The sequence below is a fragment of the Glycine soja genome, chromosome 7 (assembly GCF_004193775.1).
Source record: "Glycine soja cultivar W05 chromosome 7, ASM419377v2, whole genome shotgun sequence".
In the NCBI taxonomy this organism is placed as follows: domain Eukaryota; kingdom Viridiplantae; phylum Streptophyta; class Magnoliopsida; order Fabales; family Fabaceae; genus Glycine; species Glycine soja.
In genome coordinates, this window is record NC_041008.1 from 32,517,534 (window position 1) to 32,536,293 (window position 18,760).

An 18,760-nucleotide genomic window follows, 5' to 3' on the forward strand; every position below is an offset into this window, starting at 1 on the left:
ATTCTTGTCTTGAATAAAACTTAGAAGCACTTGATCCTTTAGCATCATCATGACATCAAAACATCTTGCTTCTACATAGGAGTCATTTGACTTAATCCATCAACTGAAAAATCCTTCAACTATTTCTCGTCCTTGGAAAATTCTTTTTGCAAAAATCAACTGCTTCTTTCATTCTTCCTCACTACGAGGTTGTGAAAACAAGACAACAATTGGTACCTCTAAGCCCTACACTGGGGCAATGAAAGGCACCATGCATAAACCTCATACGAACCTAGGGGCAGATTAGAAGTTCCCACCCCATAGGTTCCTTGCTACAAGGTCATGACGAAAGACAACGATTGTACCTCAAAGCCTTACACTGGGGCAATGAAAGGCACCATGCAAAAACCTCAAGCGAACCTAGGGGCAGATTAGAAGTTCTCACCCAATAGGTTCCCAGCTACAAGGCCATGACGAAAGATAACAATTGGTACCTCAAAGCCTTACACTAGGGCAATGAGGGGCATCGTGCATGAGCCTCAAGTGAACATAGGGGTAGATCAAAAGTTCTCACCCGTTGATGTTTTTAAACAAGAAAAAAAGGGGGGGAGACAAACCCTGGAATTTCAAAAGATTGATTAAACGTCAAACGGCTCCATTTCCGTCACTCCAAAATGGTCAAGTGACTAAATCAAACAGAACATACACTCTGAGGGAGTTCCCGGAGAGATTTGCAAAAGATAGGATAAGGTTGCATGAATTATCACCTTTTTCAAAAGGACAGTCAATCTATGTTTTCCAAAAAAATTAAATCAAAATCAAAATCACAAAATAGGGAAAGAATGTCATGAACATTGTACAACTTTCCATTGCATTGCATTGTTTCATATGAGGTCAGCATTACCAAATTTCACGACAAAGGTTGCATGCGTCTGCATCCCTAAAAATCATGTTAACTGCATAGATTTCCTACATCTCGTGTCCAATCTTTTTGGATGACCGGCCCTCTCAATGAGTCGATCTCTTGCTTTCTCATAAAGGTGGACCCTTGGGTACTAGTACCTATCACCTTTAGAGGACTATATGTCCTCGCATTCAGAGGGCTGCACATCCTCGCTTGTAGAGGACTGCACGCCCTAGCCTTTAGAGGGCTACGCATCCTCATTTTCAGTGTGCTCCATATCCATATCTTAAGAGAATATAAGGTCCTTTGCCCTTAGATGCTTCACCGAGACTTGCGCTCCTGGTTAAGGGGCCAGTAGTTTCCTTTTATCAGTTCCTGGGCCACTCCCAGATAAATTTTTCGGCAGGGTAAATGACTGCCGGCAAAGGAAAACCCATTTTTAAGTGGTTCTTCCTTTGGGATTGCCATTCAAAGTCGTTCTCGATTGGCGGTATCCCACCCCACATAAACAAAGAGGAAAAGACCGAAACACCCAGCTTCCTCTCCAAAAACACTACCCTCGAGAAAATCCAATTCATCTGTGATCGTGCGTGTGATCTTCTGGTTCGATAGGAAATCGTGTGCAAAATAAAGTCATGGTGCAGTTATGGTTTGGGATTAGGGTAAAACACTTGCCTGTGTGAGTTTTTATACACTATGAGTTATTTATTCCCAGTTTCAGTTTGACCAGATGTTTCCCTTCAATGTTCATTTTAAAGCTAAATGTTGACATCCTGCCCTTCAATTTCGGTTACAAGGAAAATTACCTTTGGCACGGGTATATTGTTTCTCTAAGAAATGGTGCTCTCGTGAATGATTTATTTTTCTTTGCAAAAAGCATGTTTGCCTTTTTAGGTGGAAAAAACCCGGTGGACCATTCCGTCCTGTCAACAAATCTTATTCGGAAACCCATGAATTGATTGCCTAGCGCTGTTCATGTGTCCTCCACCATCGAGTCTGGAGCCCCGCGAATTGATTGCCTAGCGCTGTTCACCTATCCTCCACCCTCAAATCTTGTTTGGAGACCCATGAATTGATTGCCTAGCGTTGTTTATGTGTCCTCCACCATCGAGTCTGGAGCCCCGCGAATTGATTGCCTAGCACTGTTCGCCTATCCTCCACCCTCAAATCTTATTCGGAGACCCATGAATTGATTGCCTAGCGCTGTTCATGTGTCCTCCACCATCGAGTCTGGAGCCCCGCGAATTGATTGCCTAGCGCTGTTCGCCTATCCTCCACCCTCAAATCTTGTTCGGAGACCCATGAATTGATTGCCTAGCGCTGTTCATGTGTCCTCAACCATCGAGTCTGGAGCCCCGCGAATTGATTGCCTAGCGCTGTTCGCCTATCCTCCATCCTCAAATTTTATTCGGAGACCCATGAATTGATTGCCTAGTGCTGTTCATGTGTCCTCCACCATCGAGTCTGGAGCCCCGCGAATTGATTGCCTAACGCTGTTCGCCTATCCTCCACCCTCAAATCTTGTTCGGAGACCCATGAATTGATTGCCTAGCACTATTCATGTGTCCTCCACCATCGAGTCAAGAGCCCCGCGAATTGATTGCCTAGCGCTGTTCACCTATCCTCCACCCTCAAATCTTGTTCAGAGACCCATGAATTGATTGCCTAGCGCTATTCATGTGTCCTCCACCATCGAGTCTGGAGCCCCGCGAATTGATTGCCTAGTGCTGTTCGCCTATCCTCCACCCTCAAATCTTATCCGGAGACCCATGAATTGATTGCCTAGCGTTGTTTATGTGTCCTCCACCATCGAGTCTGGAGCCCCGCGAATTGATTGCCTAGCGCTGTTTGTCTATCCTCCACCCTCAAATCTTGTTCGGAGACCCATGAATTGATTGCCTAGCGCTGTTCATGTGTCCTCTACCATCGAGTCTGGAGCCCCGTGAATTGATTGCCTAGTGCTGTTCGCCTATCCTCCACCCTCAAATCTTATTTGGAGACCCATGAATTGATTGTCTAACACTATTCATGTGTCCTCCAGCATCGAGTCTAGAGCCCCACGAATTGATTGCCTAGCGATGTTCGCCTATCCTCCACCCTCAAATCTTGTTTGGAGACCCATGAATTGATTGTCTAGCGCTATTCGCCTATCCTCCACCCTCAAATCTTGTTCGGAGACCCATGAATTGATTGCCTAGCGCTGTTCATGTGTCCTCCACCATCTAGTCCGGAGATCCATGAATTGATTGCCTAGCGCTGTTCATGTTGTCCTCCGTTATCAAGCGCGGAGCCTCCGGTGACCGGGAAATGTGTTTTTTGTTATTTCCCCGATCGGTTCCTTCGCCAAACATGTGTATATGTGTATATTATGTTATTGGTGTTTTTGTTGTTTGTGTTTGTTTTGTGTTGTGCAGAGAAAGAAGAAGGAGGGACGGGAGTCGTCATAGACTAATCACGGAAAGGGCGAAGACGGACGAAATCAGTGTTTTATCTTTGCTTTCCTCTTATCTCTGATAAAAGGTAAGTAAAGAGGGGCAACTGTCATACCCTAATTTCGTCCGGGAACCATTGTTTCATGGCATGTAACCTTTGTTTGACCGCTTTGAGGTACTTAGCACCCTTTGTTGCACAATACGTGAAGTTCCGAGACATGCCGGAAATAAAAAGGAAGCATCGTTACGCAATCCGTGAAATTCCGTAACGCGCCGGAAATCTAAAGAAAGCATTGATGCACAATTCGTGAGGTTCCGTGACATTCCGGAAGCCAAAAAAGGTATGATTACGTAATCTATGAGGTTCCGTAACATTACGGGAGGAAAACAAGTATTGTTACAGAATTCATAAAGTTCCGTAAGTTATGGAGAAAGAATCACCAAAAAAAGCAAATGGGGGTGTATTTAGCAAAATGGGGGTGCAAATAGTAATTTTCAAATCTGGGCCCTTCTAGAGGTTTTTGGGAAATTTCTTGCTTAAGGTGGAAGTAACCTAGCTCGCCTAGGCGAGCTAGGTGGCAACCACCTCCCCCGTTTTGTTAAAAAATGGGCTTCCGGGGCTTCCGGGACACCCGTAATGCTTCCGTAAAATTTCCATAACCCTAAATAAGCATATTTCACTTAATATGGGTGAGAAGGAAGAGAAAAAAAGAAGAAAAATAAAGTCCTATGGGCTTCCGTAACTTTTCCGTAAATTACGAAAGAAGGGGGTGAACTTATCAAAAATGGGGGGTGCAAATAGAAATTTTGAAATTTTGAAATTGGGCCTCCCATAGTATTTTTGAAGCTGGATTGCTTCTGGAGGAAGCAACCCAGCTCGCTTGGGCGAGTTGGGCGGCAACCTCCTCCCCTTTTTTCCTATAAATAGGTTGATGGGGGCTGTTCTAAGGGTCCCGGATCCCCCTGGTGATGTATTTCAGCTGTTTTGGTGAAAAAAATTGTTTCCGTTAAGAAAATCCAAGCCGAGGTGCTTCCGTAACGCTTCCGAGATGTTTCCGTAAGCAAATCCGTGAAGGTGTTCCTCCGTTATTCACCGTTCTTCATCTGTTCTTCGTTCTTCAACGGATAAGTTTCCAAATCCGTGACTTTTAATTCATTTCTTGTTTCTTGGTTTTCATTTTTATTTCGTTCAATTTCGGTTTCTTTTCTTCCGTTTTTGACGAGCTTTAACTGATTGTTTAAGTCGTTTTCTCGCCTAATCAAAAAATAAAATAAATTTTCACCGATCATTTGAATTGTAATATCCGTTAATTTCTGTTAAAATGAAATCCGACCGTTCGGTCATGCCGTAACCACGTTGGAAACCAAAAAGAGGTAAAATAATAATATAATAATTAAAAAATATCTTTTAGTAAAATAAACCAAAAAAAGCAATCGGACGTTTCTCTTTAGGATTTCTCTTTCTTAATTGAATTGACTAATAACTAAAGTGAAACTAAGGCTAAAATCAACTCACAAAGTCAAGCTCGTCGGCAAAAAATCACTAAAAAAGGATTTTAAGATTCAATACCTCAGTTTTTCTTACCAAGTAAAAAGGATCATTTTTAAGGTCCAACGCCTTAAAATGACCACCTTCCAAGTAAAAAGAATCGCTTGATTCACCCTTAAGAAAGAACTACGTAGGTCTGATTTCCTCTTCGATGGAGGGTACGTAGGAGCAACAGCCCCGCTTTTGTTGACCTCAAAAAATAAAAAGAAATAAAAGTTTAGATACACACAATTTCACACAATTCTAATTTAAGGTTGTTGTCCTTTGGGACAAACGTGAGAGGTGCTAATACCTTCCTCAAACGTAAATACAACTCCTGAATCTAGAATATTCTTTATGACCGGTTTCCTTCGTTTTTTCCGATGTTTTCCACAAATAAACATTGGTGGCGACTCCGCGCATTTTCCTACTTTGGAAAACACACCCGAGAGCCTCACCTCACTCGCCTGCAAAAGGGTAGGTTGCGACAACTCATATTTAGCAGTTATCACAATCCCCCAAATTAAAACTTTGCTTGTCCTCAAGCAAAAACAAAAATGAGAGCAGGCTCCGAATGCTCCAACACTTTCGATAGCTCCAATTTTTTCAAATTCTTTCAACTGGTCTTTTCTGCATTTGCCATAATCTCACAATGGAATCACAAACAACATTGAGATGAAAATAGTTAGTATCGGAAATCAATTAAGTTGGCTTGCCTCACTTTCCTCAGAAGGGTAGTGTTTCTCTCTGCGCACAAGTGTCTGGGGTGAGTGTTTGAAATTTTTACGACCTGCAATTAAGATTCCCAAATTTGCACTTCATCTCAATTAAAGCTATTCTTACTTATACTTGGTGGATCACTAAGGACTTTTATTGGCTTGTAACGAGGCCTGGCTAAACAAGAAATCATGGTTTTTCTAGGATTTCAAAAACTTAGGATTATAAGAGAGCATGCATCCTTAGAAAAACTTTCACTTATTTCCTGCCTAGGCTTATTTATTTTTCAGCCTTTATTCCTCTAACAACACTTTTCTTCTTGGCACTAATGACACCTCTCTTTTTCTACCCTTATTTCAAAGTTTTTTTTTTTAACTTTAGCACTTATGGCACTTTTTTTTGCCCTTATTTGCAATCTTTTTTATTTTCTTCTTTTTTTTATATAAGAATACTTTGGGCTTACAAGCTTCTGAAGGTGCCCTATTGTGTGCCCTTGAAAGGATTCTTGTCCCAGTATTCTGGTTCCATTTGTAAGACATTGAAGAATTTGTTTTTGGAAATAACACCCCAGACACGGATACGATTCCTTGGGCACAATATATACCAAGGCACAATCATCCCAATAGAAAGATCAATAGAGTTTGCCAGCAAATTCCCTGACCAAATCTTGGATAAGACCCAATTACAACGATTTCTGGGGTGCCTAAATTATGTAGGAGAATTTGTCCCCTATCTAAACAATATTGTCAAACCATTACATGATAGGCTGAAAAAGAATCTGCCTCCTTGGTCTGACCTCCATACTCAAACAGTTAAAGAAATCAAAGTCAAAGTCCAATCCATAAAATGTCTATATCTCCCCATTCCACAGGCATTCAAAATTGTCGAAACTGATGCATCAGACATCGGTTATGGTGGCATCCTCAAACAGCAAGTTTACATCCTCAAACATCCTCAAACACCGGAAAATTCTATGAATTCATTCTAATAGATACAAACTCTGTATCTATTAAACATTTCAAAGACCCCAAAGATCCAAATCTAAACACCCACTCCACAATCCAGATCCTAAAGGTGATGCAGCCACGACATTATGGCTCAAACTTAAACCAACCCAAAAAATTTTATGCACCTTTTGACCCTGCAGGATATAGTTATTGGGATTACATTGACGCCTGGACCAATGTGTTCTGGCATCAAAATAGTAAATTCAAGCATTCATGGCTAATTTACTTCAAAAATAACACCGTGTATAATTTTCCAAATTGGTTCCTCCAATGGTGGAACTACTTCAGACCAATTCCACAGATATTTCCACAAGAAGTCCAACAGGGATTCCAACAATTCAGCAAGCTCTTCAATAGCAAGGAATCAAGAATTTCGGCAGATTTAAAGTACTTTTCCAGTTTTTCCTTGTCATGGATTTTTTCATGGCAATACAGATATGGAAAAATTGAAAATAGCAAACAGTATCCACCATTGTAGAGACATGCCTTTGTAAAATGGTGGTCACAATTCGATACCTCAAAGGCTGCTCCAGAACAAGTCAAGAACTGGTTTCAGAGCAACCCTGAGTTTCTCAAACCTGCTGATCCAGAGACATCTTTGTTTCTGAATCAGAAGTCTCAACTTGCAGCATTCTTGGCAAGCTCAAAATCTAAAGAGAGTCTTGCTCAGAATCTTAAGGAAGTTCTCCAACTACTTCAACAGGAAGAAGAAGAAGAACCCCCCAAGAAGGAAGCCGAATCATCCGAAAATAATGATGACCAAGAAGATGATCCATTCTACCAGAATGAGGATGACTGTTTTGGCATATCGTTAGACGATGATTAGTTAGTTGTAGTAATCACGAATTATTGTAACTAATTACTCGGTACCCGGTAATAATGTAATTTGTAACAGTTCCGGTAAACATTACCGACACTGTAGATACAGTGAAATCGTGGGTCTATTTAAAGGAGTCCTCGTTCCCTTTGTGAGGCACCCTTTCAGATAGTCTCATAACCAGGTTTTAGAGAGAGAAGCTCTGCCTAGGGAAAAACTCTTTGTAAGCTTTTCTTTCGATTGAAATAAATTCAAAGTTCTATTTTTACATCTCCCTTCTCCCTTCACCGATCCTGTGCGGCTCTGCCGCCGCTTCGGTTTCTTTGTTTTCAAAAACCTGGGTTTTGTAAGCCGGACTCCGGTGTGCCCTTGATATCTGATTTATAATTTTATCATATATCTGCATTTATCATATTGCATTACTCTTACTTCCTATCTGTCTGTTTGTATCCTTTCCACTGATCTCTGGTATCAGAGGAGAAAACAATTTCATGAGTTTTAGTGCAAACAACATCTATGAATGGAACATAGATGCACAAACGGAGTATAATATCATGAATACACTCCAACATATGACCATGGTAGCTACGGCTTACCAAACCTCCCACGAATGTTCAGAAGAGACCATTATAGACATCTTAGTGGCAGGATTTTCTGGACAACTGAAAGGATGGTGGGATAATTATCTCACTAATGAGGAGAAATAAAAAATTTACAGCGCAGTCAAAACGGATCTCAACGGAAAAGTCATTACTAATGACGATGATAAAGAGATTCATGACGCTGTCAATACCTTGATTTTTACAATAGCTCAACATTTTATTGGAGACCCATCCTTATGGAAAGATAGGTCTGCAGAATTATTATCAAACCTTAAGTGTAGAACCTTAGCAGATTTTAGGTGGTACAGAGATACTTTCCTAACTAGGGTTTACACCAGAGAAGATAGTCAACAACCATTCTGCAAAGAGAAATTTCTAGCTGGTCTTCCCAGATCATTAGGAGACAAGGTTAGGGATAAAATTCGTAGTCAATCTGGAAATGGAGACATTCCATATGAAAACTTAAGCTATGGTCAATTAATTTCCTATGTCCAAAAGGTAGGCTTAAAAATCTGCCAGGATGACAAAATTCAGAGGCAATTAGCCAAAGAAAAAGCTCAAACAAAGAAGGATTTAGGTTCCTTCTGTGAACAATTTGGCTTACCAGCCTGCCCAAAACAAAAGAAGAAACAAACCTCTAGGAAAGAAATCCAGGATCATAAACCAGCCAATAGAAGAAGATTTCCAAAAAGGAGATACTCACACAAACCATCAACCAGTACAAAAATGGAAAATCCTAAACAAAAAATAAAATATTACTCATACTATACAAGGTTTCAGTTTCAGATCCATAAAATTTGTTAACATACGTCCTTACGGACAATATGTTAACAAATTTTATGGAAAAACTAAAGAAAACATTAGAGGTAAAACCTAGGCAGAAAGATTTTATTACAAACAATAAGTTTGATGTTAGTAACATATTCAAAAGGTTAGAAAATACTTCAGCCAAACCAACAACAATCCAGGACCTCCAAACAGAAATTAACAATCTCAAAAAGGAAGTAAAAGAACTTCGTCAACAACAAGAAATTCATCAAATCATCCTTTCTCAACTTGAGGAAGAAAGTGATTCTGAAAGTACCAAAGATAGTGAAGAAAACCAAGCTGAAAATTTAGAAGATGATATGTTTATGAGAATAATCAACAAGATTAAATCCAAGTATTTACATATGTCCGTAAGGACATATGTTAACTAATTCCATGGATCTGAATCTTGTACTATAACTTTAATTTTAACAAGTATACGTTTGAACAGTATTTTCTGGAAGCACAACAGTCTGATATTTTAAGTTAAATAATACTGTAGCAGTAAGACCCATGGATGATGGAGGGCAGTAAGGCTAAGGTGTATTGTTCAAATAAAATATTAAGGCATAATATACTGGTGGCTATGGAGGTATCGTTCAAACCATACATAAAAAAAAAGTTTTTCTTGTATTTTTCAGATCCAGGAAAATATAGTTACATATGTGCTTACAACAATATTTCTATAGAACCAAATGATGGCAATGATATTGGAGGATAAGTTTATCATGTCTTGCCTATTACGTTCCTTCTCTCGCACTTCATTTAGATCTAACTCATCCTCATCCTCTTCTTCAATGATGTCACCTAAAAACAACAATATACTCAATGAACATGAAAACCAGACCCACGAGGTCCCCCCAAAACCTAATCTCTTCAATGAGGAAGTCCAATTCGAAGATATAAATCAAAATATGGATGACTGGAACATCCCAAAAATCCCTCAGGATACGTTGTATGTTCCTGAAATGATTAAAGACAAACATAACTTTGATTATATAATCAAAATAGCAGAAAATAATATTTCTCTAGGACAAGACATGGGGGAAGAATTTCATTTGCTTTCAAAAAACTCAATTTATGAACATAGTCGTAAATACAAGTATTTACATATCGGTTGTGTCCAAGTAGCCATCAAGCCCTTAATTGATATGGGCATAGATGTAGTAGTTTTAATGTGCCTTAGAGATATTAGGCATAACAAATTTGAAGATTCCTTAATTGGAACGGTAGAAACAAGTCTAGGACAAGGTCCAGTATACTTCATTTGTTATCCAAACAAAACAGTGAGTCTGATGGACAGAAACATTCTGGACTCTTCTGTTTTTAAATATCCACTTTCATGACCTTGACATGAAAGAAGGATCAATTCCAACAGCTTTAATATATAGGATCCAATATCATGAACACTTGTGCATCTAGAGTCCTGTTAAAACCTCAAAGAGGAGAGAAAACTTTGTTTATCACCGATATAACAAAGGCTAATGTTTCTCTCCCAAGAACAATAAAGTGGGATGAAGTAACTCTTCCCAAAAAATGGGTTATGGATAAGGCAACACCGTCTGTCCCCGACCCGCTCCAACCATAGAGCAAATTAAGCAAGATAACTCCGGCAAGGTAGAAATAACCTTTAATAGGAGAAATTCTTTTTCATCAAGAATAGAAGCCTCTAGGTCTAAATATGAGTCAACCAGAAGGTCTTTTCGGTTAGAATGCGTTCAATTCCAGTACGACTAACCAAATCTAAGTCACACAACCAGTTTCCTATTGTAAACCTCCAGGGATTAGATACCACCTCTAGTATACCTAGAACAACTTACAACCAAGATTAGGAAGACGACCAAATCTCGTTCCAATCCCCAACCTTTCGACCAAACCATCTAGGAAGGAAAATTATATTTAATTTCTCTACCAAACCAATCTCCAGAAATATAAATCTTATAGAAAATAAGATTAACCAAATTAATTTCTTAAAAGAAGAAGTATCTTTTAATAATATTCAAATACAACTGGGAAAACCCCAAATAAAAGAAAAATTCAATCCTTGCTAAGCCATATTGAATCAACTGTCTGTTCTAATTTGCCACATGCATTTTGGGATAGAAAGAAACATATTGTTGATCTCCCTTATGAGAAAGACTTTAGGGAAATACAAATTCCCACAAAAGCCAGACCAATTCAAATGAATGAAGAACTCCTTCAATACTGTCAAAAGGAAATCAAGGATTTGCTTGATAGAGGCTTAATCCGGAAAAGCAAAAGCCCATGGTCTTGTGCGGCTTTTTCTGTCAATAAACAATCTGAGCTTGAGTGTGGAACACCCCACTTAGTCATAAACTACAAACCATTGAATCAAACATTACAAAGGATTAGGTATCCTATTCCAAACAAAAAAGATTTACTTAACATATTAAATTCTGCAAAAATATTTTCAAAGTTTGATATGAAATCTGGATTTTGGCAAATCCAAATCCAAGAATCAGATAGGTACAAAACAACGTTTCCTGTACCTTTTGAGCAATATGAATGGAATGTAATGCCATTCGGTCTAAAGAATGCCCCTTCAGAATTTCAAAAAATTATGAACGACATTTTCAATCCCTATTCAAAATTTATCATTGTCTACATATATGATGTTTTAATCTTTTCCCAAAACATTGACCAACATTTCAAACATCTTCAAACTTTCATCCATATCATCAAACAGAATGGTCTGGCGGTCTCTAAATCAAAAATCAATCTTTTCCTAACTCGAATTCAATTCCTTGGTCATAATATATATCAAGGTACAATGATTCCAATATAAAGGTCAATAGAATTTGCTAACAAATTCCCCAACCAAATCTTAGACAAAACCCAGTTACAAAGATTTCTAGGTTGTCTAAATTATGTAGGAGAGTTTGTCCCCTATATAAACAATATTGTCAAACCATTACATGATAGGCTAAAGAAAAATCCACCTCCTTGGTCCGATCTCCATACTCAAACAATTAAAGAGATCAAACTCAAAGTCCAATCTATAAAATGCCTGTATCTTCCCATTCCGCAGGCATTTAAAATTATCGAAACTGATGCATCAGACATAGGGTATGGTGGCATCCTCAAACAAAGAATCCATGGCCAAGATCATGTAATTGCATATACATCAAAACATTGGAACTCTGCACAGTTAAAATATCCAACTGCTAAAAAGGAAGTTTTAGCAATTGTTTTGTGCATTTTCAAATTTCAATCAGATTTGTTGAATCAAAATTTTTTAATTAGGGTTGATTACAAGTCAGCCAAAGATATTTTACAAAAGGATGTTAAAAACCTTGCCTCAAAACCAATTTTTGCAAGATGGCGAGCAATTTCAAGTGTCTTTGATTTTGACATAGAATATATCAAGGGTACCTCAAACTCTCTACCTGACTACCTTACCTATGAATTCTTATAGAACAGTGGTAATGCCTCCTAAGGCATCAGGAGCCTCCCTGAGAGGAGGAAGATCAGGAAAAGGTGTAGCACTGGCTCTACCAGAGCCAGCTACCAAAAAAGCAGCATCAACATCTTCTGGGTCACCTACCCAGGCTGGGTCATCTAACCAAAAATAAAAAATTGATGGGTCATCAACCCAACTAATCTCTGTCAAACCTGAGTCATCAACTCAGGAATCTCCAAAACCAATCACCTTCAAACAAACCGTGGCAGATTATGCCTGGTCAATCCAAACCCTTCAAGCCCTTGAGGAAATAGGCCTCACCAAAGTCCCCAAGTTAGCCAAAAAGACCTGGGTAGAAATAGCCTCAGAATCAGATGATGATTCTAAGACTGATCTCCAAAAACAAATCCAAAAGGCCAAGCAAACCAAAACGGTCTGTAACCTAAAAGCCAAACAGACAATGGTTCAATAAGACCTAACACCAAAACCTTCAAACAACTATGTCTCAAAAAACAAATTTTTTAATGTTTTGCAAATGGAGCCAGAATATTGGGACAAAAATCCCTTTAAGGCAACTACAAAAACCTTCCCACTAGGATTCCATTATAGGCCAACAGCCCTCAATAAGACCAGAAAATTTTATGAATTTATCTTAGTGGATACAAATTTAGTATCCATTAAACATTTCAAAGACCCAAAAGATCCAAATTTAAATACCCATTCAACAATCCAAATTTTTAAAGTAATGCAACCTCGGCATTACGGATCAAACTTGAACCAACCCAAAAAATTTTCTGCACCATTTGATCCAATAGGATACACTTATTGGGATTATATTGATACTTGGACCAACGTGTTTTGGCATCAGAACAACAAATACAAGCACTCGTGGTTAATTTATTTTAAAAATAGCACGACATATAATTTCCCAAATTGGTTCCTCTAATGGTGGAATTATTTCGGACCAATCTCACAAATTTACCTAGAAGAAGTCCAACAAGAATTTACCCAATTTAACAAAATGTATAATAATCAAGAATCAAGAATCAAGGATTTACCCAATTAAACAATTTCCACCTTTACAAAGATATGCTTTTGTTAAATGGTGGTCACAGTTCGATACTTCAAAGGCAGCTCCATACCAGGTCAAGAATTGGTTCCAAATCCACCCAGAATTCCTAAAACCTGCTGACCCAAAAACATCATTGTTTTTTAATCAAAAATCTCAATTAGCAGCATTTCTGGCGGGATCCAAATCCAAAGAAATTCTTGCAAAGAATCTGAAGGAAGTCCTCCATCTACTTCAACAGGAAGAAGAAGAAGAAAAACCTTCAAAAAAGGAAATTGAGCCCTCCGATGAAACTGATGATCAAGATGATGATCCCTTCTACCAGAATGAGGATGATTGTTTCGGCATTTCTCTAGAGGATGATTAATCCAATGTAATGATTGTCTAATGATTGTAATTAATTTTCCGGTCAAGTTACCAGTATTTTGCTTCAATTATTGTAAAAGTTCTGGTCATGTTACCGGTACTGTAGCAACAGTGCTTCACATGGCTATAAAAGGAGTCCTCGTCTACATTGTGAGGCAACCTTCCATTTAGCCATTTCATGTTTATGAGACGAGGTGCTCTACCAAAAGAACAACTTTTGTAAGAATTTCTTTCAATTTTCAATAAATTTTAAGTTTTCATCCATCTCCCTTCTCCCTCTTTACCGATCCTGTGCGGCTCTGCCGCCGCTTTGGTTTCTCTGTTTACGAAAACTTGGGATTTGTAAGCTGGTTTCCGGTGTGTCCTTGATATTTTTTTTAACGTTTAGTCTTCGATTTCCATTTATCATACTGCATTCTTACTTCCTATCCGTCCGTTAGGTCCTTGTTCCGTTGATCTCTGGTATATATATATAGGAAAATTCCCTTAGCAATCTCCCAAATTAAGGACTTATCATAACTTGAAACCCTTATGCTCTCTTAGAACCCTAAAACATGGTCAAGGATATCAAAATTAGGCTCAGGGGTTTATTCAAACAAATCATTATTACTTTTGGCTCAACAAGGGTGCAAGGGATAAATTCATCACAGGTTGGCTTTTTGGCTGAGTGGCTAAAATAAAAAGAAACATGGCCTTGATCATATCCACCTTATGCAAATAATCTAACAGCCTAAGAATGATGCAAAATTAGGAAATTAAAAAACAGACGTTCTCTCATAATTAAGTTCACTCTGCTCATCGGGACAAGATAAAGTTATCGGCTTACCGAACCATGATCTTTTTTGATGCGTCATTATTTTCTCCTATTTCTTAACCTTTTTGTCACCATTTTAATGACTTATTAGCCTCAATTGTCAAATTAACTATGCAGTTTTATCATTTGGGCCTACTTGACTAATTTTGTATTTTTTTATTTAATTTCATGAGAATTATAAGCAATTGGGCTTGGATCCAGAATTGGGCTGAACCGGCTTGGACTTGAAGAGAGCAGACAATTTGATTTTATCCAATTTTATTTTATTTGGGCCAGTTTTACTTTATTTCGTTTTTGGGCTTGGACTTAAAGAAGAATTGTAAACTTTGGGGCTGAGGACATATATAGCATCACCAGGGTTTTAGTAGTAGGCAGACTATTTTGGAGGGAATTTTTTTAGGGTTTTGCAATTCCAGTTTTTACTGTTCACGCGCACTGTTCACGTAGAATAAAATTACGTTTTTTGCTTCCAATTGCAATTTTGTTTTCTGCTCCCGCCCTTGAATTCGTTTTCATTTCTGCTGATTAATGGAAGGCTAAGTCTCCAGTGTTGTTTTCTCTTGAGGATCAAGCATAGCTCTCTTTGAGGTTTTGTTATTACTATTGAATTCTGATCAATTTTTCCTCTTCACCAATTGCTCTGTATTTGTTGCTATTAATCCATGCATGTTTCATGCTTGATTAATTGTCTCTATGCTTAATTTACGTTCATGCTTAATGGACATGTGAGAGGGATTAATTGGTGTATATGTTGCTTAATCACATAATGACAGCCTTATGTTAGATTTCGCTTAGTAAATTAATTTAGGGTTGGATTAAGTGGTTGAGCTGATTAGGGATAAATTCTCGTAACCTAGGATAAGAGACTTGCTTTTGAATCAAGGGAAAACAACATGTTTTCATTCTGTTATTTCTTTAATTTGAGTATGCTTGCTATTTAATTTACAAAAACAAACAACCCCCCCCCAATTCGTTACTGTTTTATTACTATTTGTTATGAACGTTTGGTTGATCATTGCTGGTTTGGGGACGACCTAGGATCACTTCCTAGATACTGCATTTTAATGTTTATTTGATTCGGGTACGGCCTCGGTCAAATTTGGCGCCGTTGTCGGGGAGCAGTGGTCCAAAGGTTCATAATAGTGTTTAGTTATTTTGTGTGTAGCTCTGTCGTTTAGGTTGTGAGCGTGTGTTGTTTTGTGTTGTGTAGTGTTCTATTTTGCATTTCAGTTGTGTCCCTGTTTTGCATTGGGTTGTTTTGCATTTCAGTCGCATCCCCTATTTAGCGACTGTTTCAGTTTTGTGGATGTTGTGAATAGTGATTAGCGACCGAGAACTAGCGACTAATTTTGTAATTTAATTGGCGATTTTGTTTTGATACTTAGAGTTGTTATTTTTGGTTAATTTTTTGTGTGGTAGCTTCTTTTGATCCATATTTTGTGTGAAAAATACCAGAAGCACTTGGTGTGGCTGAATTTGAGAGAGACAAAAAATTTGGGAACTTGTTTTTAGCAAAACTTAAAATGGCCATAACTTTTGCTCCGGGTATCAGAATGACTATTATTATATATGCATTTGGGGTAGAAAAAAATTTCCCAAATTGTGAATATCCGCTTTAGCTGGTTGGGGCTCTCCAAACTCGAAAAATCAGCCGCTTACTAAGTTTTTTTTTTATTTTCCAAGTATTATTGTCTTATTTTTCTAAACTTTGCTTAGGTAGTTTTCATAGTTAGACTTTGAATTTTTGTTTGAAATTTTTTGTGCTATCTTTTCATGATTTTAGGGTGTTGCTCACAAAATTTCAGCTCATTTGGATATCGTTTGACTATAGTTGTAGTTTTAACCCTCCCCTAGTGCTTGTTTGAGAAACACATGATTTGCTGCATATAGTGCATGACTAGGGGCTATCCAGGTGATTTACAACCCTTTGATCCTGAAATAGATAGAACCTTTCATAGATTAGTTAGACATAGTGTGCATCCTGGTCATTCTGTGCATTTTGAGTATTTTGAGCATTCTGAGTATTCTGTTGTTGGTGATTTTGAATATTCTGATTTTGAGCATTCGACTACTAATTTTCATACTGAGAACATGGCTCAACCTCCACCTCGTGAGAGGACTCTTAGGGAAATGGCTGCACTTGATTTCACTTATGAAAGCTTGTGCATTCAATATCCTGATGAGGGTGTTCCATATGTTCTCAAGACTGGACTAATACATTTGATGCCCAAGTTTCATGGTCTTGCAGGTGAAGATCCTCATAAGAATCTTAAGGAGTTCCATATTGTTTGTTCCACCATAAAGCCCCCTGATGTCCAGGAAGATCATATCTTTCTAAAGGCTTTTCCTCACTCTCTGGAGGGAGTGGCAAAAGATTGGTTGTACTACCTTGCTCCCAGATCCATCTCCAGCTGGGATGACCTTAAGAAGGTGTTCTTGGAGAAATTCTTCCCTACATCTAGGACCACTGCCATCAGAAAAGACATTTCAGGCATCAGGCAACTTAGTGGAGAGAGCTTGTATGAGTACTGGGAAAGATTCAAGAAATTGAGTGCAAGCTGTCCTCACCACCAGATTTCTGAGCAACTCCTTCTGTAATATTTCTATGAGGGACTTAGCAACATGGAGAGGAGTATGATTGATGCTGCCAGTGGTGGAGCCCTTGGTGATATGACTCCTGCTGAGGCTAGGAATTTGATTGAGAAGATGGCTTCCAACTCCCAACAATTCAGTGCAAGAAATGATGCTATTGTCCTTAGAGGAGTCCATGAGGTGTCCACGGATTCATCTTGATCTACTGAAAATAAAAAGCTTGAGGGAAAACTTGATGCCCTGGTCAACCTAGTAACTCAGCTTGCCATGAATCAGAAATCTGCATCTGGCCCTGTTGCAAGAGTTTGTGGTCTATGTTCTTCTACAAATCACCATACAAATCTTTGTCCTTCCTTGCAATAATCTGGAGTCAATGAGCAACCTGAAGCTTATGCTGCAAACATTTATAATAGACCCCCTCAGCAGCAAAACCAACAATAGCAGAATAATTATGACCTTTCAATCAACAGATACAATCCAGGTTGGAGGAATCATCCAAATCTGAGATGGGCAAGTCCTCCACAACAACAACAGCCTGTCCCTCCCTACCAAAATGCTGCTGGTCCAAGCAAGCCATATGTTCCTCCTCCAATGCAGCGACAACAACAGCAACAACAAAGACAACAAGCAACTGAGGCCCCTTTTCAACCTTCCTTAGAGGAGTTAGTAAGGCAAATGACAATCCAGAATATGCAATTTCAGCAAGAGACAAGAGCCTCCATTCAGAGTCTGACAAATCAGATGAGGCAGATGGCTACTCAGTTGAACCAAGCTCAATCCCAAAATTCTAACAAATTGCCTTCACAAATTGTGCAGAATCCGAAAAATGTGAGTGTCATCACCTTGAGGTCTGGCAAGCAAATTGAAGTGCCTCCACCAGTAGCAGCACCTGCACCTGAACCTGTCAAGCTTCATTCTACACCTGAAAAAGAGGATGAGATAGTTGCACAAAAGAGAAAGCTTCCTAATCATGAGGGAGCTAACAAAAAATTTCATGCAGGTGGACCTTCTTCTAGTAATTTTGACTTGCAGTAGCCTCTTATCCCTCTTCCATTTCCACCTAGAGCAATTCCAAACAAAAAGATGGAAGAACTGGATAAGGAGATCATGGAGACCTTCAGGAAAGTAGAGGTGAACATACCTCTGCTAGATGCCATCAAGCAAATTCCAAGATATGCCAAGTTTCTAAAGGAGTTGTGCACCCACAAAAGGAAGCTCAAAGGCAATAGAAGGATTAGCATGGGCAGAAATGTGTTAGCATTGATAGGTAAATTTGTTCCTCACATTCTTGAGAAATGTAAGGACCCAGGTACTTTCTGTATACCTTGTATTATTAGGAACAACAAATTTGAGAATGCCATGCTAGATCTAGGAGCATCAGTTAGTGTCATGCCTCTGTCCATTTTCAATTCTTTATCTCTTGGACCTTTGCAATCTACAGATGTGGTGATTCATTTGGCAAATAGAAGTGTTGCTTACCCTGCAGCTTTCATAGAGGATGTGTTGGTTCAGGTTGGTGAACTTATTTTTCCTGTTGATTTTTATGTTCTTAATATGGAAGAGGAATTTTCCCATGGTTTAGTTCCAATTATTTTAGGCAGGCCATTTATGAAAACGGCCCGAATCAAGATAGATGTTTATGTTGGCACATTGTCTATGGAATTTGGTGATATTGTTGTTCATTTTAACATTCATGATGCCATGA

At 38.7% G+C, this 18,760-nt stretch overlaps 1 non-coding gene across 1 annotated transcript; it reads right to left on the reverse strand.

Annotated features, from left to right (window-relative positions):
- Positions 1-16,932: 16,932 nt before the first annotated feature.
- On the reverse strand, positions 16,933-17,039 carry LOC114420803. The gene has a single exon (XR_003668436.1). It is a non-coding gene; the product is annotated as a small nucleolar RNA R71 (small nucleolar RNA).
- Positions 17,040-18,760: the final 1,721 nt, after the last annotated feature.